The 23,121-nt window shown below is 41.1% G+C and overlaps 2 pseudogenes; both read left to right on the top strand.

Annotated features, from left to right (window-relative positions):
• Positions 1–17,147, top strand: part of LOC148775438 (patched domain-containing protein 3-like) — a 93,633-nt pseudogene extending 76,486 nt beyond the window's left edge.
• A 103-nt stretch (positions 17,148–17,250) lies between these two features.
• On the top strand, positions 17,251–21,553 carry LOC148775437 (patched domain-containing protein 3 pseudogene; annotated as a pseudogene).
• The last annotated feature ends 1,568 nt before the right edge of the window (positions 21,554–23,121 follow it).

Below are 23,121 nucleotides of genomic sequence, written 5' to 3'. Positions count from 1 at the left end.
AAAACTCTTAGAGGAAAATATAGGTGCAACACTCTCTGACCTAAATTACAGCAGTATCTTTTTTCATCCACCTTTTAGAATAATGAAAATAAAAACAGAAATAAGCAAAGGGATTTAATTAAACTTGAAAGCTTTGGCACAGCACAGGAAATCATAAACAAGACAGACAACAACCCACATAATAGGCAACAATCTGTGCAAATGATGCAACTGACAAGGGATTAATCTCCAACATTTTCAAACAGCTCAAAGAGTTCAGTATCAAAAAGCAAACAACCCGATCACAAAATGAATGTAGTATCTAAATATACATTTCTGTAAGGAATACCTACAGATGACCAAAAAGCACATGAAAGGATGTTCAGAAAGGATGCTCCGCATCACTAATTATTAGAGAAATGCAGAAATACTACAGTGAGGTATCATTTCACACCAATCAGAATAGCCACTATCAAAAAATCTATGAACAATAAATATTTGAGAGAGTGTGGAGAAAAGGGAACCCTCCTACACTGCTTATGGAATGTAAGTAGGTACACCCACTGTGGAGAACTCTATGAGGTTTCTTTAAAAACTAACTATAAACTTGCCATATGATTCAGCAACCCCAGTCCTTGGCGTATATCTGGAGAAAACCATAATTCAAATAGGTACATGCTCTCCAGTGTTCACTGAAGAACTCTTGACAATAGCCAAGACACGGAAGCAATCTAAGTGTCCACCAACAGAAGAATGGATAAAGAAGATACAGTGTACACACACACACATACACACAAAATGGAATATAACTCGGCTATAAAAAGAATGAAATAATGCCATTTGTAGCAACACAGAAAGATCTCAAAATTACAAAACTAAGTGAAGTAACTCAGAGAAAAACAAATATCACATCACTTATATGTGGAATCTAATCAAAATAAGCTTATTTGCAAAACATAAACCAACTCACAGATCTCAAAATCAAATTATGTTTATGAAAGGGGAAACATGAGGGGAGGGATAAAGTAGGAGATTGGGGTTAAAACATAGATACTATTTTCCAGTAGTGGTGTATGGATATATGAGAGCTGGACCATAAAGAAGGCTGTGCACCGAAGAATTGATGCTTTTAAACTGTGGTGTTGGAGTAGACTCGCGAGAGTCCTTGAACTGCAAAGATATTAAACCAGTCAATCCTAAAGGAAATCAATCTTGAATATTCATCAGAAGGACTGATGCTGGGGCTGAAGCTCCAATACTTCGGCCACCTGATGTGAAGAGCCGACTCATCAGAGAAGACCCTGATGCTGGGAAAGATTGAAGGCAGGAGGAGAAAAGGGACAACAGAGGACGAGATGGTTGGAGAGCATCACCGACTCAATAGACATGAATGTGAGCAAACTCCACAAGATAATGGAGGACAGAAGGGTCTGGCAGGTTGCAGTCCATTGGTCACAGAGTCAGACATGATTGAGTGACTAACACTTTGAATCTGAAATTGGAAAACTTAACGGTGCTGGGTTTTAAATACGCCTAAAAGTAAGTTAGGTGCAGAGAAAATACTTAGTATCAAAAGTACTTAGATACTATTGCTTAAAGGTAGTATAAATACTACTTAAAATTAGTATTTTTAAAATACCATATAAAGTTTTATCATACACACAAAAATATTTCCCTTTAATAAAGACTTTCTCATCGTGTTTAATGGGAAACAGCTAAAATGTAATGAAAAACGTCCAGAAGGGAAATTTTTACTATTTACCTTTTAGATCACATATTCTTTTCTTCAAAACCTGTACATATTCTTGTGATATTTTCAAAAGTAGGTCCTGATACAGATTTGGCCCATCTGTAGATCCTAGAGGAGACACTCCATAGAACTCAGATTCAAATTCAGCAGCAGCTGGAAAGAAAAAGGATTACATTCTTTACCTATAATACTTGAGTTAATTAAGTATTAGTTAAAAAGAAAAGCAGAGATATTTCTAAGTGTTCCAAAAAATAAGACATACCTATAGATGACAGGAAACAAAATACAAGATTACAATTACATAATCTGCCCACGGTCCCACATGTGGCTGAGTATCAGAGCCTCTGGTTTTCTCATTCTTTGTTCATTTACTCAGTAACTATATGCAAAGGTGCTGTGACAAACACTGGAATTACAAGATGAAGGTGACCCAGTCCACCCTGAAAAATGATATCCTATAAACTGCAAAAACAGACAAACAGGCAATTTCCATACAGAGTCATGACTCTCAAGTACTAAGACCCAACGTGGCCACAGTGCTGTTGAAGAAACCTTAGATTGCTCTTCTGTGATGGTAAGAAGCCAAATGAGAAAACAGGTTGAGACTGTATTTAACAAGGGCTATTTTTATCTGTAAGACAAACATCATGAAAATACCGTCAAAACTGTAAACCCAAGTGCATTGACTGAAATGGATATTTTAATCACAATGACTACACAATGAAAACTAGTTGCAATTTAAAGACTCCCCATCATTGCTATCTAAGTCATCATTCATCCAGGTGATGTCAAGACAGAGATGAAAGTGAGCTTCAGTTATAAGTTTTAAATATTTAACTACAAATTTAGAAACATTCTACAACTGCTCAGCAAGATATTTTTTAGAAATTTTAATTAAAAGGCTATTAGTAAAATAGTAATTGAAGATGTACTCTTATATAAGAAAATAACAAAAAATTGTAACCTAGAATCAGAAATTAATCTTCTTAGTATCACAAGTTTGTTTAATTCATGAAAAGGATTTCTCTTACGATTCCTTCAAATGAAAAAAAAATCCATATGTGGTTAGTGTTTAGATGCCAGTCATTCACTTATGCTTAGGGGTAGAAAAACTGGGGCGGGTACAGTATGGCTTAGAAATGATTACGAAGCACAGCCAAAGTGAAATGAATTAGAAAGTAAGTCAAACATCAATATGTATACTTTCAGTTACTTGGCAATAAGATTCCATTTCTAAATTAGAATTTAAATGCAGCTTTTCAAGAAACTTAAGCATTTAATAAGTATCTTAAAAATGAGAAATCTAGGACCGAAAAAGGTCACAAAATTTCTGTGTCTTTGATTACCACAGTTCCTTATTGCTTTTACTTAGTGTGCATACGTCAAATAAACAGCTCAGAAGTTCACCAAATTAAAAACAAGAATCACTTATCAGAAATCTGAAACTCATGGCAAAAAGATAATAGAACTACCCTTAGTCAAGTAACCTTCAAAGCTGTTATGTAAAGGGCATTAAATTGAGGTAGAAACCACCATATTTGCTCTTGGAGTAAGATTTCAGTTGAGCACTAAAGTATTATAGACATTTCTAACACAACGGGGCTCCAGGATTGGCCTCGTGGTCAGAGTGCTGAATAAAGATCTGTTCTGCTGTTTCTCCATCTCAAATTCGGTGCTGATCTCTGCCAGCCTCTCATTAGTCCTTGGGAAGATGGAAAACACCAATTTCGTTCATGTTTCCCTAAGTGGCTTGCATTTTTAAAGTTGCCAGATAGTAAATGGAATTCCCATTAAACTGTTAGAGCAATGAAGACACAGAGCAGACTTACTATAATCAATGACAGTTGTAACCTTGTTCTAAAGAAGTACACATGTGTCTGGGGCTCCTCAAGTAACAAGTCACAGTTGGGAGAGGAGAGAAAGGGCATCGGAGAGAAAGGGAGGTGGCCTCACAGTGACACCTGCTGCCCTCTGGGACACACCTGCCTTCTTCAAAGAGTTCAGGGATGAAGAAACACACCATCCCACAAGTCACTTTCAAGTGCTTCCTTTTACCACTCTGTATATACGTTTCACTCATGACCTTGGAGAAATTAAGCATTTGGCTCTGAGGAATCACCTAGAGCCACAATCTCGAGGGGAGGACGAGAAAGTCAGTGGGTGAGGCTGAAGAGAGTTAAAACAGCCCCAGAAACAATTACAAGTATCCCCTGCTTTCCCAAAGTTCACTTTATGTTACTTCACTTCCACGAAGGGCCTATGTTAGCAACTGTTTTTGATTGAAAAAATAAAAAGAATATGAAGAGAATTTTTTATTTAATTTCAAAAGGCAAAAACTCAAAACAGCGTTCAGTGTATGTTTTTACAGTGAGAGGCACTGCACTCCCAAGCACGAAGAGTGACTCCACTGTGCTCCTTCCCTGGAAGCCACTCCCCACATCTCAGCATCAAGTAGTTCCAGCCCTGAATCCTCTCTGTGAACATCTGTGTTTCTCTTGTGTATACTTATTTTATGCACCAACTAGCAGAATGTGTTCTCTGTTAGCTGCTTCTTTGCTTTATGCTGCTTTGACTTAGGAAAGGTTTCCTAGAAATGTTCTGCTTTCAGACTGTGGGAAACCTGACTAGCACTGCAGGTGGGATCTGCCCTTTCAATTCTCCCCACACCCCCTCAGTCATGTCACCATGTTAGTTTTAGCCACTTTGTGAATTACCCTGCCTTTCAAACCTGTGTTAATTTCCCTCTATTTCACAAGCATGCTTTTAGGTACTGTACAAAAACTTGATAACAGTATTAACATAGACTGTCTTAGAGCGCCCTCTAGGAGGGACTATTTAGTTAGCTTTCAGTTCAGTTCAGTTCAGTCGTTCAGTCGTGTCCGACTCTCTGTGACCCCATGAATCACAGCACGTCAGGCCTCCCTGTCCATCACCAACTCCCGGAGTTCACTCAAACTCATGTCCATCGAGTCGGTGATGCCATCCAGCCATCTCATTCTCTGTCATCCCCTTCTCCTCCCGCCTCCAATCCTTCCCAGCATCAGAGTCTTTTCCAGTGAGTCAACTTGTCGCATGAGGTGGCCAAAGTATTGGAGTTTCAGCTTTAGCATCAGTCCTTCCAATGAACACCCAGGATTGATCTCCTTTAGAATGGACTGGTTGGATCTCCTTGCAGTCCAAGGGACTCTCAAGAGTCTTCTCCAGCACCACAGTTCAAAAGCATCAATTCTTCGGCAATCAGCTTTCTTCACAGTCCAACTCTCACATCCATACATGACCATGGGAAAAACCATAGCCTTGACTAGACAGACCTTTGTTGGCAAAGTAACGTCTCTGCTTCTTAATATACTATCAAGGTTGGTCATAACTTTCCTTCCAAGGAGTAAGCGTCTTTTAATTTCATGGCTGCAATCAGCATCTGCAGTGATTTTGGAGCCCAAAAAAATAAAGTCTGACACTGTTTCCACTGTTTCTCCATCTATTTCCCATGAAGTGATGGGACCAGATGCCATGATCTTTGTTTTCTGAATGTTGAGCTTCAAGCCAACCTTTTCACTCTCCTCTTTCACTTTCATTAAGAGGCTTTTGAGTTCCTCTTCATTTTCTGCCATAAGGGTAGTGTCATCTGCATATCTGAGGTTATTGATATTTCTCCCAGCAATCACTTCCTACTAATCTTATGCACCCGGCTGTATAAAAATTGTCTTTCCAGACAGAGTAATGAACTAAATTTATTTTTTGTGATTCTGTGTCTGGACTTACTTGTTTACTTTATTTTCCAATGACTTTCTGTCTCCTAGTTCTTCTAGGTAGAGTTGCTTATATTTTTCCCACTCTGCTTTATTATGATCTTCTGGCAAAGTTTTCATCTTGAAGAGTTCAGATTCCAAGTCTTCAATTCTGAGTTCCATCTGACTTCTTATGAAAATATTATTCTTGTTTTGCAACTACTCTAAGTTCCCTTGAGATGCTGCTTGTATCTAAGGCAAATGTAAAAAGATAACATTTTAAAAATAATTATAACTTGGATAATTATACTTGTTCCCTTTAGTTTTGAGTCAATGATTCAGAGAGCAGTTTTAAATGTGAAAAAATAAAGAGTGGAAGTTTAAAACAATTATCATCAATGTGAAGTGAATTAAATCTGAATTATAAAATTAAAGTGGAATCAATGTTTTAAGAGTACTTATATAATCGAATAATTCAAAGACTATGAAGATCAACTTGAAATTTTAAATGCTGAAGAAGACAACTTAAGAATAATTCAAGAGGATCGTACCGGTTCTAAACCACAATATTGTCTTTTCCTCCTATTAGTCTTGCTGTATGCAAATTGGTCTTAAAAGTAAAAGGATTCTCTAGTGAGAATCATTCTGAAAGGTCAGTTTACTGGTAACTGTGATGGAAACTGAAATATTTAAAGGGAGAAACAAGTGCCCCCTTCCTGCCAGAAGTCTACAAAACAAACTTCTCTGAGGGAAGAAAAGGGAACACATAAGCTGTATACATCTGAAATGTAATGTACAGTGAGGTGAATTCAAGCACTTGACTGATCAACAAATTAACGTGTAAAAATAGGTTGACTTCTTTTAATTTCTCTGTGAGATCCTGTCTGGCTCTTTCTTCACTCTCCAGTATACACTGCTTTACTTGACTGTGTTCTATCATATTCAGTTCTATATGACTTCTGAGGGTCACTACTTCTTCCTGCAACTTCTTTTCCTTCTTCTCTAGTTTTTCATGTTTCTTTTGCATTCCTTTCACAGATGATAACTCCTCTCAAAGTACTTGATTTTTCTGCATCCAGGTGCAGACATTTTGAAGATGCAGTTCCCAGCTCTGCTGCAAGGTCACCAGTCTTCAAGAAGAAAACAATACCATTTGCTAAAGAGGCAAGTGGACTGAGCATAGCCTAACTCAAACCGAGGATCAAATAAATATGATGATGTCTGTATTGTGGAACGTAGGACCAGGTATTACTCAGAGAATCAAGAAGGAAATTCAAACGACCGAGAGTCAGAAAATACACTCTTCACTGTCATCATCTTTCTCACACAACATTTGCATTTGATTTTATACTTTTATTGTTCTACAATAAATATTTTTCTACCTTTCCTCCATAAAATGACTGCAAGTCCCCTCTTAGGAGAACATCTCTTACTCCTCCCCACCCCCCACCCCCCATCTTAATGCCCCACGGTTTTCATAGAAGTGTGAGGTATACTGTATTGGGTTATCTAGGGCTCAGTTAATATATCCCTCCCAAAAGAAGACTGTGACAAGACTCTAATTACTAAATCTATAAATATGGATGCTAATCCCATAAGCCTTTTGATGAACTACAAATACATTTTGCTCATTTGAACTGCATTCCAAATCAGTTAAAGAAGTTCCATTTCCTAATAGTTTACCAAGATGATCTATACATTTTTCTGAGAATAAAAATGCCACATCTTGTCATCCTTTGATACTTTCCATTTATGCAAGACAAGTGCTGTGCATATTAATAAATATTCCCTGTTAGACCAGTGTGTACTTAAACAAGATTCTCCCTCATGGAAAAAATGATGACAGCGTAAAATTAAAGGCTAAACTTCTCTTCACAAACTAGATGGCAAGGTCTGAAGACAAAAGGTTCCCTGAGAGCTGGACAGTTAGAAAAAAATCCATGAAGGAGGAGAGACTGGGCACCAGGTCTGAATAAATGGAGGACTACACACGCTAGTAAAGTCATGCTCAAAATTCTCCAAGCCAGGCTTCAGCAGTATGTGAACCGTGAACTCCCAGATGTTCAAGCAGGTTTTAGAAAAGGCAGAGGCACCAGAGATCAAATTGCCAACATCCACTGGATCATGGAGAAAGCAAGAGAGTTCCAGAAAAACATCTATTTCTGCTTCATTGACTATGCCAAAGCCTTTGACTGTGTGGATCACAATAAACTGTGGAACATTCTGAAAAAGATGGGAATCCCAGACCACCTGACCTGCCTCTTGAGAAACCTGCATGCAGGTCAGGAAGCAACAGTCAGAACTGTACATGGAACAACAGACTGGTTCCAAATAGGAAAAGGAGTACATCAAGGCTGTATATTGTCACCTTGCTTATTTAACTTATATGCAGAGTACATCATGAGGAACGCTGGGCTGGAAGAAGCACAAGCTGGAATCAAGTTTGCAGGGAGAAATATCAATAACCTCAGATATGCAGATGACACTACCCTTATGGCAGAAAGTGAAGAGGAACTCAAAAGCCTCTTGATGAAAGTGAAGGAGGAGAGTGAAAAGGTTGGTTTGAAGCTCAACATTCAGGAAACAAAGATCATGGCATCTGGTCCTATCACTTCCTGGGAAATAGATGGAAAAACAGTGGAAACAGTGTCAGACTTTATTTTTTTGGGCTCCAAAATCACTGCAGATGCTGATTGCAGCCATGAAATTAAAAGACGCTTACTCCTTGGAAGGAAAGTTATGACCAACCTTGATAGTATATTAAAAACCAGAGACATTACTTTGCCAACCAAGGTCCTTCTAGTCAAGGCAATGGTTTTTCCCGTGGTCATGTATGGATGTGAGAGTTGGACTGTGAAGAAAGCTGATCGCCGAAGAATTGATGCTTTTGAACTGTGGTGCTGGAGAAGACTCTTGAGAGTCCCTTGGACTGCAAGGAGATCCAACCAGTCCATTCTAAAGGAGATCAATCCTGGGTGTTCATTGGAAGGACTGATGCTAAAGCTGAAACTCCAATACTTTGGCCACCTCATGCGATGAGTTGACTCACTGGAAAAGACTCTGATGCTAGGAAAGGTTGGGGGCGGGAGGAGAAGGGGACGACAGAGAATGAGATGGCTGGATGGCATCACTGACTCTGTGGACATGAGTTTGAGTGAACTCCGGGAGTTGGTGATGGACAGGGAGGCCTGGCGTGCTGTGATTCATGGGGTCACGGAGAGTTGGACATTACTGAGCGACTGAACTGAACTGAACTGAACCCAAGAGGAAAAGAAACTGTAAGGACAGAAAGGACAGTCTGAGAAAAGGCCAAGAGAAAGTGAAATCAGCCAGTGAACTCTGAGGATAAAATCCCACCACAGGGAACGCCCACACAGAAACATGTAAATCAATGTTCACAGAAGCATTATTAATAGCCCCAAAGTGGAAACAACCCAAAGCTCCATCAACTGATGATGGATATGTGGCTTAGTCACATACTGTTTATTGTTTGACAATCAACAGAAACAGAAGAAATGATATGTGCTATTACATGGATGAACCCAAAAACATGACATCAGATGAGAAAAGCTAATCCCAAAGGACCACATTCTGTATGATGCTGTTGAGCTGTGGTGTTGGAGAAGACTCTTGAGAGTCCCTTCGACAGCAAGGAAATCCAACCAGTCCATGCTAAAGAAAATCAGTCCTGAATATATATTGGAAGGACTGATGCTGAAGCTGAAACTCCAATACTTTGGCCACCTGTTGCAAAGAACTGACTGATTTGAAAAGACCCTGATGCTGGGAAAGATTGAAGGCAGGAGGAGAAGGGGATGGCAGAGGATGAGATGGTTGGATGGCATCACCGACTCAATGAACATGAGTCTGAGTAAACTCCAAGAGTTGGTGATGGACAGGGAGGCCTAGTGTGCTGCAGTTCATGGGATCGCAAAGAGTCGGACACGACTGAGTGACTAAACTGATCTGATTGAACTGAAAATAAGAATTATGAGCAAATCGTTTGCAAAAATGTTCTAAGTAAATCATAAAGAGCAGATGGAAGAGTAAATCAAGAAGAGTTTGGGTAAAGCTCACCACTTGAGTCCCAAAATGATTCAGGCTGAAATGTTCCAAAATTAATTTAAATTGGCATGAAGAAAAATAAAATTATCCCAATAAATATGACAAATACCTTCAATAAACACCACCCCTTGGTTACCTTTTAAAAAAATACATCTGATACATAAGTTATACAGCTACCCCAAAGTGAGAACCTTAGCTCTGTACATATTTAAACAGATTAAATTTTGTAAAAAATTTTTTTCTGGAGAATATGCATATCATTCTCATATGCTATCATAGTCAATTACAAAATTATACCTATTGATAGCAGCACTAAGCACTTGTACAAATATCAACTAACTCATTAGCTATAATGATTCTGGGAAGGAAGAAGCTAGAAATATAAGTAAGCTTCATGTTTTTCACCAGGTCTTCTGACTCTATTAGTCCTCTTACATCAAACCACAGTCACTTCTCTAGTAGAAACATATAAATACAAAATAAGCCTCTTATTTCATGCATGGTACATACACTAATGGCAAATAAGGAAAAATATACAGAGCTCTTCTCGGACAATCATGAGATTATTTGCTGCTTTCATAACTTTCAATACCTTTTGTAATGTTTAAAATAGTAAGATAGGGCAAAAGACAGTGAAAAACACTTATGAATTATCACTAAATATATATTATGGCATATCTATAAAGCATCACTACGAACAAAGTTAGTGGAGGTGCGGGAATTCCAGTTGAGCTATTTCAAATCCTAAAAGATGATGCTGTGAAAGTGCTGCACTCAATATGTCAACAAACTTGGAAAACTCAGCAGTGGCCACAGGACTGGAAAAGGTCAGTTTTCATTCTAATCCCAAAGAAAGGCAATGCCAAAGAATGCTCAAACTACCGCACAATTGCATTTATCTCACACACTAGTAAAGTCATGCTCAAAATTCTCCAAGCATTATTCAGAAATACATGAACTATGAACTTCCAGACGTTCAAACTGGTTTTAGAAAAGGTAGAGGAACCAGAGATCAAATTGTCAACATCCGCTGGATCATGGAAAAAGCAAGAGAGTTCCAGAAAAACATCTATTTCTGCTTTATTGACTATGCCAAAGCCTTTGACTGTGTGGATCACAATAAACTGTGGAACATTCTGAAAGAGATGGGAATACCAGACCACCTGACCTGCCTCTTGAGAAACCTATATGCAGGTCAGGAAGCAACAGTTAGAACTGGACGTAGAACAACAGACTGGTTCCAAATAAGAAGAGGAGTACATCAAGGCTGTATATTGTCACCTTGCTTATTTAAATTCTATGCAGAGTACATCATGAGGAACGCTGGGCTGGAGGAAGCACAAGCTGGAATCAAGATTGCCAGGAGAAATATCAATAACCTCAGATATGTAGATGACAGCACCCTTATGGCAGAAAGTGAAGAGGAACTCAAAAGCCTCTTGATGAAAGTGAAAGAGGAGAGTGAAAAAGTTGGCTTAAAGCTCAACATTCAGGAAACAAAGATCATGGCATGTGGTCCCATCACTTCATGGGAAATAGATGGAAAAACAGTGGAAACAGTGTCAGACTTTATTTTGGGGGGCTCCAAAATCACTGCAGATGCTGATTGTAGCCATTAAATTAAAAGACGCTTACTCCTTGGAAGGAACGTTATGACCAACCTAGATAGCATATTAAAAAGCAGAGGCATTCATTACTTTACCAACCAAGGTCTGTCTAGTCAAGGCTATGGTTTTTCCTGTGGTCATGTATGGATGTGAGAGTTGGACTGTGAAGAAAGCTGATTGCCGAAGAATTGATGCTTTTGAACTGTGGTGCTGGAGAAGACTCTTGAGAGTCCCTTGGACTGCAAGGAGATCCAACCAGTCCATTCTAAAGGAGATCAATCCTGGGTGTTCATTGGAAGGACTGATGCTAAAGCTGAAACTCCAATACTTTGGCCACCTCATGCGACGAGTTGACTCACTGGAAAAGACTCTGATGCTGGGAAGGATTCGGGGCAGGAGGAGACGGGGACGACAGAGAATGAGATGGCTGGATGGCATCACCGACTCGATGGACATGAGTTTGGGTGAACTCCGGGAGTTGGTGATGGACAGGGAGGCCTGGAGTGCTGTGAGTCATGGGGTCACAAAGAGTCGGACACGACTGAGTGACTGAACTGAACTGATATTTTCTCGTATCAGTATAGGCACTCCTAGTCTCTTTTGGGAGAAGGCAATGGCAAGCCACTCCAGTACTCTTGCCTAGAAAATCCCATGGATGGAGGAGCCTGGTAGGCTGCAGTCCGTGGGGTCGCTAGGGGTCGGACACGACTGATCGATTTCACTTTCACTTTTCACTTTCACACATTGGAGAAGGAAATGGCAACCCACTCCAGTGTTCTTGCCTGGAGAATCCCAGGGACGGGGGAGCCTGGCGGGCTGCCGTCTGTGGGGTCACACAGAGTCGGACACGACTGAAGTGACTTAGCAGCAGCAGCAGTCTCTTTTGGTTACTATTCATAAGTGAAGTTGCTCAGTCATGTCCGACTCTTTGTGACCCCATGTACTGTAGACTCCCAGGCTCCTCCGTCCATGGGGTTCTCCAGGCAAGAGTACTGGAGTGGGTTACCATTTCCTTCTCCAGGAGATCTTCCCGACCCAGGGATCGAACCCAGGTCTCCTGCATTGCAGACAGACGCTTTACCATCTGAGCCACGAGGGAAGTTCGGTTACTATTCATAGGGAGTATCTATTTCTGTCCTCTTATCTTTCAATCTATTTAACTCTTTGGATCTAAAGGGAACCTCTTGTAAATAGCACATAGTTGAATCATGCTGTTTTATTAATTCTGGCAATATCTGCCTTTTGATTAGAAAGTTTAATCTGTTTAGATTTAAAATAATTGCTGACAAGGAAGGACTTACTTCTATTGTTTGAGTGTTTAAATTATGTATATAATATAGATTATTATCCTTCATTTCATCCACTGATGCCCTATTTTGGGGCAAACCCAGGCCCCAGCAGTGAAAGCACCTAGGAGTCCTAACCACTGGACCAGCAGGGAACTCCTGATTTATGCTTTCTTTAATGTGTAGTTTCTGTTTTTAATAGTGAGCTGATTTGATTGGTCATTTTGCTGCCAGTGATGCCCAAGTCAACCTGAGCACTAGAATCACATGAAGACATTTTTAGACACATGGATTCTGCAACTTATCTACAAATTGTAGCTCAGAGTCTGCAGAGCTGTGTTCCAGGACTGCAGGAATCTAAAGTTCTAAGACTCTCCTAAGTCATTCTGATAAACTGCTTAACCAAAGTCCTTCTTGGGGACTAGAAAATCTCCAAGTGTATTCACTAGTGTTCTGCATTCATATCTTTCCTTCCATTGCCTATTGATTATTAAAATAAAGGTCGTTTAGGGAGAATCAACACAGCGACTAGTCAATCACTCTAGCCAATAATATACTTCACTCCCCCCATCCTCTGAAAAATTTATACCACCAATCCAGAAACCTGAAAGAGGGAATAGGGCTAAACATGTCACATGTAGCTTTTATCCTGTTAATCTTTCTGATTTCAAGGTTTGTCTGTGGTACTTTTATCTTAAACTCCTGTAAACCAATGTTGTTGCTTTAAGAAAATATTGGTTGTAATCAAAATCTTTTCGGTAATCAGAACAAAATACTTTTGTGTGTGTGTGTATGTATGTTGATTTGGGGCCCTGAGTTTAACTGATAGCACCAACAGTTTGAGAAAAGTGAAATACAGACACACATAGCTTTTTTAATAAGAGGAAAGTTTAGTTATTTTAATATGGCCTTGCATGAACAAGGTCTTAGTTATATTCTTGTTCTTTGGGAATCAGTAGCTCCATTTCTATAGTTGACTTTGCTAGTCTTCAAATCAAACTCAGTTTCTCTCTTCTACTAAAAGTTTCTAGAGACAATTATCAGTCATTTGTTTTGAAGAAGTTAGCAATGAAGTAAAACCAAAACCTAGAGATTGTCGTCAATATTTTAAGATGTAAAGTTGTGCTTGTTGGGGAGTTAAAGTATTAAATCCAGTCTTTTTAAAATGCTGTGTATATATTCCCATTTTTGTTGGTCCAACCAAGAAACAGGCATAAGACATGCAAAATGGAGCATGTTACTTTTTTTTTCTTTTTGCAGTTAGTAGTCACCTTTCTTGGAGAAGGCACTGGCGACCCACTCCAGTACTCTTGCCTGGAAAATCCCATGGATGGAGGAGTCTGGTAGGCTGCAGTCCATGGGGTCGCACAGAGTCGGACACGACTCACGTGACTTAGCAGCAGCAGCAGCAGCGGCCACTTTTCTTGGGCTTCCCCGGTGACTCAGAGGTAAAGAATATGCCTGCCATGCAGGAGACACGGGAGATGAGGGTTTGATCCCTGGGTGGGGAAGATCCCCTAGAGGGAGAGGATGGCAACCTACTCCACTATTTGTGCTTGGAGACTCCCATGGACAGAGGAGCCAAGTGGGCTACAGTCCATAGGGTCACAAATAGTCAGACATTGCTGAATCGACTGAGCCCATGCGCGCACGTGCGCGCGCGTGCCCACACACACACACACACACACACACACAGCCTCTTTTCTAGAGCACACATCTCTAGCAGAGGAGAACCACAAACAGCTTCTAGAAGGAGGCTTTCATTCTTTTTGCTAGCCACAATGTATATTAAACCAGCTTTGACATACAGGAAATATTTAGGGTTGTCTTTATGGCTAATTGGACACATAAGTGGATGAGCAGAAACCTTCACGTGGGCACTTTCATATGCTTGCTTCCATTCACGCGCCTTTGAAGATCAGAGTGGAAGTAGCTATTTGCTGCTGCTGCTGCTGCTAAGTCACTTCAGTCGTGTCCGACTCTGTGTGACCCCATAGACGGAAGCCCACCAGGCTCCCCCGTCCCTGGGATTCTCCAGGCAAGAACACTGGAGTGGGTTGCCATTTCCTTCTCCAATGTGTGAAAGTGAAAAGTGAAAGTGAAGTTGCTCAGTCGTGTCCGACCCTTAGTGACCCCACAGACTGCAGCCTACCAGGCTGCTCCATCCATGGGATTTTCTAGGCAAGAGTACTGGAGTGGCTTGCCATTGCCTTCTCCGAGCTATTTGCAGTGCTTTAGTATATCTTTGTGGTTTTGAAAGGTCAGTTGGTGCATTCATGCTTGGCTCACTGCATAAGAATCAACGAGTGTAGTTTGGTAACAGTACAGATTCCCAACTTTTCTGTCCGAGGTTCCCCACTTCCCATCTTCTGTTCAGTTGGTCTGGGCTACTGCCTGGAAATTAAAGTTCTCCCACAGACAGGTATGGGAATTATTGTGCAAGAGGGCTCTGAAGAGGTGTCTAAGTCAAGAATGTTATGAATTGCTGGAATTTCAGTATGGAAGCTACCACCACAAGTTCTATGACTTTTCCCTCAAAATTTACAGGTGTGACTGTATACAAAACAAAACGTGTGTTGCAGCCTTTGGAGTCATTTCTGCTGCCTTGGCAGTGGTGAGCAGCTTTGGCCTGATGTTCTACATTGGGGTGCCATTTGTGATCATAGTTGCAAATTCACCATTTCTTATTCTAGGTGAGTAAAACAAAGCATGAGACTGCACACTGTGTATGTGGGGGTGTGGGGTGGGTAAAGGAAGGGTATTGTGTTAGAGTAAGCAAAAGAATTATATATAGGTGACGCCACAGATCCAAAATGAGGAATCAGGAGAAAAAGAAAATCAAATGGAATTATGTGCCTTTCAGTTCAGTTCAGTTCAGTCATTCGGTTGTGTCCAACTCTTTGCAACCCCATGGACTGCAGCATGCCAGGCCTCCCTGTCCATCACCCACTCCCGGAATTTACCCAAACTCATGTCCATTGAGTCGGTGATGGCATCCAACCATATCATCCTCTGTCTTATGTGCCTTTAGGAGTTGGATATCTAGTACCCCAAATGTAAAAACACAGACCAGGGATATGAACAGGCAGTTCACAAACACACACACACACACACACACACAGAATCCAAAATACTAATCATTGAAAATATAAAAAATAAATGTTTGACCTTTTGATTAATGAAGGGATGCAAGTTAAACAAAAAGAGAGACACCTTGTCTTCTTACTAATGAATATTATAGCAAGACTGAAGGTTTGAGGAAGGTTGTATGCAAATAAACACATATTCTGCTGAGGGAAATTTGTAAACTGGTACACTTTTAAAATATAACTTAGCAACAAATCAAAAGATTTAAACATTTAAAACAGAATCTGACCTACCAACTCCACTTCTGGGAATTTGTCCTAATTATTGGATAGGTGCTCACAAAATAGAATAAGGATGTTCATTTCAGTGTGATTTAGAATATGAAAAAACAAAAACAGGCTAATCGTATGATAGCTTATGATAATGATGTTGGATTTGTGATCTCCGAAGAAGATTCAGCTTCTTCTGGACCAGGGACCAGGCTTGATCACTCAAGAGCTTCTGTGTAGCAGAGTTTTATTAAAGTATAAAATGGGACAGAGAAAGTTTATGACATAGACATCAGAAGGGGGAGGCAGAGTGCCCCCCTAGCTAGTCTTATCAAGGCCTTATATTCTTTTTTCAGACCCACTTCCACAACATACATCTTAAATGAACAAGATTAGAACAAACAATAGAGAGTTCTTACCAGACCCACTCCCATAATATACATTTTAAGATGACAGGATTAGTCAGAAGGTTCTTGTTAAGGAGAAACATGTCCTTGAGCCAGAGGCCTTGTTATATTCACTAAAGCAATGTAGTAAAGAACACTTTCCCTTTTCTCCTTGGAAGCCTCAGACCCCTTTCTCCTTCTCGAGGGCTTCTGGACCCCTTTCTCCTCCTCGGGGACCCTGGTCATATCAACCTACCTGGGAACTGACTGTCTCATCTCCCCTCTTTTCTTTTAGGAGAATCATGTTGCCAAGGGAAAGGGCTGTCGTTTTCATTCCATAATTACTTCTTGCTGTTGAGGGGCATCGTCTCTAAGTTGATGAGGCAACATATTCTCCTAACCCTCATATTGAGGGTCTTTGATTCAGGGGCCGCAAGTAATAGTTGGAGGAGGCTGTGGCACTCGTAGGAGCCTGGACGACCATTTGTAACTTAGAAACTTTCAGATGGTTAGAAACAAACCCCATTTTACAGTTACAGATGTAAGGCAAAATAGCCATTAAACCAAGTTAAAACATAATTGAAATTAGAAGTTACATTATGCCCATAGTTCCATCAGTCCATCTTAGGATTGTTAGACGTCATCAGATCAAAACGAGGCGTCATATACAACTGTTGTCAGTGCAGATATTCACAGAGCAGAAGAAAGTCCTTTCCTTGAAGTGGAGAAACCCACCATGTGAAGCCTTTCCCTGATGAGAAGGTTGAAAAGCTGAGTCACATAGTTAATTCTAAGGTTTTAGGATCTATGACAATATCTGTGCACGAAAACAGTCTCATAGAGACAGTTCCTTCTTAGGGGCAGTTCAAGCCCTCATTAAAGCCATGGGTATACATGGATTTCCTGAGTTAGCTTACATGGATATCCTTTAATAATGGCATTAGTCTTTTCAACCTTTCCTGAACACTGGGGCCTCCAGGATCAGTGTAAGTGATATTCTACTCCTAGAACTTTTGACACCCCTTGAGTTACAGTAGCTTTAGGATGGAACATTGTTGCTTTGAACTTTAGAGTTTAAGGTCCCACTTACATCATGAGGAGTCAGGACAGTAAGGTTTCACCCATTCCTTAACCTCAGGCTTTAGTGGATACTGCTTTTGATGTGAAAATAAGTGAGAGTCTTTGAGCTTGATAACAACAGGAACAGCATTTTGTGTACAACCCACAGTTTATCCATCAGCCCACAGTCTAGGATTTACATTTTGTTCACTTAAAAGAGCAGGCTCCATATTCATGAAAACAGAAGCCTGGACCATGTTCAATATATCCCTCCCTCATAAGGGTGAGGGAGACTCCAACACGATCAGAAACTCGTGAGAAAACAGCACACAGTCTCAGGTGCAGCTTAAAGGATGACTGAAATAATAGCGTTTGGCTCATCCTGACAGTCTGATTACAGTAGTGGATCAGGAGGAAAGCAGACAAAGGGCTTCACTGAGCACAGAGAACGCTGCCCCAGTGTCCAAAAGAAAATCAGCTGATTGGCCCCCCACAGTTATTAATCCCCAGGGTTCCACAGGTGTAATTAGAATGGGAGCTTGTGTAGGGACCCCCAGGCACTTTCAGTCCCGATTGCCTTGAGAGTCTAACCCCTGGGGCTTATGTCTCAGAGGGCAGTCTCTCCTCAGGTGTGGACATTTTACAGACAAGACATGGAGTCGGGTGCAGCTTAGATGCCTGAGGGCAATCCCACTTGAGATGACTCTCCTTTCCACCATAATAACAAATCCACTCCTTTTCACTTGGATTATTTTGGGCACTTTTCCTCAAGCTATTTCAGAGAGGATCTAACAGCCATTGTTGGGGCTTCAGTCTTTTTCCGTTGTTTTTTTTTTTTTCTCTTTTCCTCCTTTGCCTGGGTCCAGCCTCAGCAGAGTCCAGGGGTACCCTCAGGATGAGCAGCGTCGGCGAGAAAAGAAAGAAAAAAATAGGCAAGTCGAGTCTTGGTAGAGTGCAGAATCAAGACTGCTTTATTTTTCTACATCAGTGCTTATATACCCTAAAACCAGCAATACTAAAAAGAGAGGAGGGATTGTCTTGATAAAATTGTGCCAGGAATGCAGTCATAGACCATCTTCTAGAACAGTCAGTACCTTTACGCATAACTCTTAAACAATGGGCTCTTAAGACATCAAGGCCACAAGGCATGAGAAATGGCTTTATTTGTGTATCAGTTAGGCAACTGTAAAAACTGTTAGCAAGCCTTATTTTGGGAGCCTCAGTTCTGGGCAGACTTTGTGACTCCCTAGGTAGCATGGTATCTGTTTTTGGGCTCTACCCCCATACATCTGCAGAGACAATTTTCTACACTAATACTATATGCTTATTCATTTTGTTATCAACCTTTATCTCTATGTTTTCTTCTAGTGTACTCCCAGGCACACCATGGGGGCAGGGAGACATATCAGCGAGCACTGGTATGTGACCTTGAGGGCCAAGAGTCTCATGAGCTCCCTCCAAATCTCACTCTAAGGGGCCCTTCTAAACTCGTGAAAGGCTTTGTATCTATTTTGCTTGTGGAGTGTTTAGGCCTATTGTTAGCAGACTTAGTTTTATGCCAGGGGCGCTTTATGCAGTCCTGAGCATTCCAAATTTTAAATTAACAGTTATAACCCCAACAGGGCCAGAAAGATTAGGTTGTTCTGTGTAAAAATATTTTCTTCATTCCTGGCCTGTTTATAGGGCCCATACACCCCCAGGGACTGTATTACTACCATGCAAAGGCTTCAAGGGGGATATTTGAGCAGGAGTCAGAAGAATTCTTAGAAAGCACAGAGGACTACCAATCATCAGAAGAAGAAAAGACAGAGGCCCGGGAGTAGATGATGGGGCATCCCCGAGAAATCCCTAGAGGTCTGGATGGCCTTGCGCGCCAGCTCCTCAAGCCAAGACCTTGTCATGGGCGGGGTCTCTCATGCTGGCTCCCAACACTCCTTGTATTCTTTACCATGATATACCATCTGAGTGAGCTGTAACAGTTTTTTAAAGACTGATTTGGTCCAATCACCTGTTTTCATAACTTATGGCAGATATCTGCAACTGAGTTGAGAAATCTGTCTTTCAGATTTTTCCTTCCTCTGTACTTTTGGGATCAAAGTCAGTACACTTGCAGAGAGCCTCTTGTAGTCTAAGAATTTATCCAGAGCTTTCTTCTCTCCCTGTTCTATGTCAGCCAATTTAGCATAGTTTAAAGTTTTAGTGTGCACTCACTTGAGTCCTTCAAGAATACACCTGGCAAATACACCTGGTTCTGATCTCACCTTCTTTTAGCCATGCTATAGTCCCAGTCTGGCTCTGTCATGGGAACTGCTTGGCTCTCAGTAGGGTGGAGGGCTATTTTGTGTTCCCTCTTTCCCCTTGTCTCATGCTCAAGCCGTTCATCTCCAGAAGTAGTAGCTTCTCCCAAAACTCAAGTTCTCGAGTCAGCATCTGTCCCAAGACATATGTTACATCTCTCCAAGTAAGGACATAAAGTTAGTCCCGTAAAGGCTTCTATGAATCGAGACTGTTTGAATTTCTACCGAGACTGAGGCAACCCCTTCTGGAAGGGTACCATGACTCAGCCTGTTTAGTTGGTATCCCCAGATACAGGGGCAAAGTAAGAGAACAGGAGGCAGCTGAAGGTTTCACACCCAATTCTGCACCCTTAGGACATAAGTCTGGCATGTCTCGCAGAAGATAAGGAGCAACACATATGGCACTTCTACCCATTTTTCTTGTTTTCCACAGAACTGATTTAATTGTAAAATAGTATTATAATTGAGACCCTTCAATCGGCCAGTGTTCCCCATCTTCCAAAGGATACCGTGGCCATTCAGTATCAAAGAAAAAGATCAGGTGTGTCTTTTTTAAACTCTCAGGATCAAACTTGTCCCAGTTTTTAAAAATACATTTTAAAGAGATGGTTTTGGATCTGCTAGCTCCCATCTGTAAAAGAGAAAAAAGCGACATCCACAGCCGTGGCTTCTTTCCATTGGAGGCATCCCTCCCTGCTCTAGAAGGGGGTTGTAGACAGACTTTCCAATGAAGCTTTCCTTCCCCAGTTGGACTTAGTCTGTCCCTTGCCAACACAGGTGACTTATCCGTCCCTCCCGGTTCTACGACCAAGGCGGGGTGGAGATGCACCAGGGGTAGACCTGATGACATCCCAGACTGATGTCCAGTTCCTCCCCATCCCACCCCTCTAGTTTGATACAGAGCCCCTGTTTGAGTTTTCTGAGCCACACAGCAAATTCCCATTGGCTATCTATTATACATATGGAATCCAGTGAATCCATTCTTTAGGGAATATTTTAGTCCTTTTCTCACAAGCACCGAGTCCAAGTTTTTTGTAGTGCTTCTATATATTTTGTACATCATAAGTAGTATATATGAGTGTTTCCGTGTGCAGAAAGGTTTAGACCTCTGAAATCTGGCAAGTTATGACTCCTACATCACACCATATTGTGATGTACAAGAAGAACACTTTTCAAGTTACGGTCCCAGGGTTACGGTTATCGTTACTGAGACACTTGACTACTGGGATAAAGATATTAGGCAAAAACTGGGAAAATGTCTGGCAGATTTTGAAACCAGTGAATAGGTATATAAAAACCTTACAAAGTTTTGGTTATGAGAATACATAAAATATATGGAAAACCTCCATCAAGATACAAATGAGAAGACAGCTTTTCTAAGCAATAAACCCACTTTTAAAATGGAATTTCCACTTTTTGTGTATAACATTAATATTACATCATCAAGGGAAATCACTTCTTCCCAGGCCTTCATTCAAACCATGGGTATTTCTTCTTCAACCAATAAGAAACTGATGTTACACCAGTTCTGAGACATGGCCAAGAAGTGTGAAGTTCCCCTAATGATATACAACCAGGCATTCGTATATTTTGGTCAGTATTCTGCAACATTAGAAACACTGTTCGAAATGGGACTGCTGCATCAACAGCTATGTTCACTGTTTCCTGATTGTTAATTCCTCATCCCCTGTGTGCTTTGTGGGGAACTTTTGCTCTTGCTTCTGTGATTGTGGGCGTCATGGGTTTTACAGCCTTTTGGAGTGTCAATCTTGATATCATAGCCATTGACTTTTCTCCTCACATTTCCTATGCATTTGTTTCCAGTTCAGAGACCTCAGTAAACTGAAAAACCATTGAGACATTGTATCTTCTAGGCTAGCCCATGTTACAAAGTGCAGTTTCAACAATAATAGAGGTTTGTGTCCTGTCTGTAGCTAAAGCCTACATCTTCAGGACATTTTTTAAGATTGTTTTCTTGTGATGGTATTTGGAACTCCTCATGGTCTAATTTTTATCCTAGTATTCTTAACCTTTTTTTGAAAGTTAGCTTGAAAAATCACTAACAAATCAAAGACTAATTATAGAATTTCTGATTAGCCCAACCCAATCTGATGAAAATGCACTATTCAGTTCAGTTCAGTTCAGTCGCTCAGTCGTGTCCGACTCTCCGCGACCCCATGGATCACAGCACGCCAGGCCTCCCTGTCCATCACCAACTCCCGGAGTTCACTCAAACTCATGTCCACAGAGTCGGTGATGTCATCCAGCCATCTCATTCTCGGTCGCCCCCTTCTCCTCCCGCCCCCAACCTTTCCTACCATCAGAGAGGAGAGAACAAGATGGTGGAGAAGTAGGTGGATGTGGAGTATATCTCTCTCCATGTACACATCAGCAATACACCTTCAGAGACAGAAGTGCAGGCAGAACACCAGCTGAGAGTGGACAGGAGTACCTGACTGGTGGAAAATAATATATAGAACCATGCAAAACTCGGTAGGATGAAGGAACTGGGGGCAAAACAGGAGTGGGAGATCTCAGATGCCTATTCAGGACTACAAATGACTGCCATTCTAATGGTCACCCCCAAGATTAAGTTTATGGGGATAAGATTTCTCAGGATAGATCTAAAGAGCCAACACTGCTTGTCAGGGGTTGTACTCCAAAACAGACAGGAGATAGATCTCCTGATCCCTGAACAAGGAGGGACTTGAACCATCTTGAATGAGACATGTTGTTTCTGGGTAAATACCTCCAGCTAAGGTAAAGAAAGTCTCACAGTCCTCAAGAAAAACATTCAGATCCTACAGGACCTGAAAGAATGAGGTGCAGAGTTCTTGGGGTGGCTACAATCTCTCTTTGGGGGCTCTTCTCCTGGAGATGGGGAATTTGGAGTTGGCTAATGCCCCTACTAATCCCTGTTATCACCATATTGATGCTGCCTATGATTGCTTCATGTATTATTGTTTAAACTATTTTGTTTTTGCCCAGGTCAAGAAGCTGCAACATGCAGTGCCAGTTCAACAAGGATATATAAAACTACACCCAACCATGGAAAATATCACTCACTCTTAGATGGACACCACTATAAGGACTCTGAGGCTTCAGACTAGCAAGAGGGGGAAGCCCATTGCCCCTCACCATCCCAACTCAGCAGGAAGTAGCCAGAGAGAGCTTGACACCTCTATTCCCAAAGAAATGGGCCTCCCATCTCTTGAGGTGGGAATGTTAGTTAGAATAGGAAAAAGGAGTCCAAAATGGCAGTGGCTAAAAGACAAAGAAAGGAAAAAGCACACGAAAATGATACAAAAGAAAATCTGAGGACTGGTGTGAGAACCTCAGATGAAACAAACAGCCCTTTTGGCTAGCCCAGTTTCCACAGGGCAGGCTCAGGGGCAAGAGACAAACGTATAAAAAGAGGAAGCCAAGGTGGATTGAGGCCTCCCCTTTGGGGTCGGCCTGCTCTGACACCTCGAGGGTGTACTTTCCTTTGCTTGCTGAATAAAACTTTGAGCTGTAAGCGAGCTATAACACTGGTCTGCTGTGCTTCAAATCTTTGCTATGGAAAGACAGAACAGAGGAAATTACATACTCCCCCGACATAGCTACAC

Source organism: Moschus berezovskii, chromosome 15 (assembly GCF_049115385.1).
Source record: "Moschus berezovskii isolate FMDL1 chromosome 15, NW_MosBer_1.0, whole genome shotgun sequence".
Lineage (NCBI taxonomy): Eukaryota > Metazoa > Chordata > Mammalia > Artiodactyla > Moschidae > Moschus > Moschus berezovskii.
The sequence above is the reverse complement of the archived record's forward strand: the minus strand, read 5'-3'. Positions and strand labels throughout refer to the sequence as shown.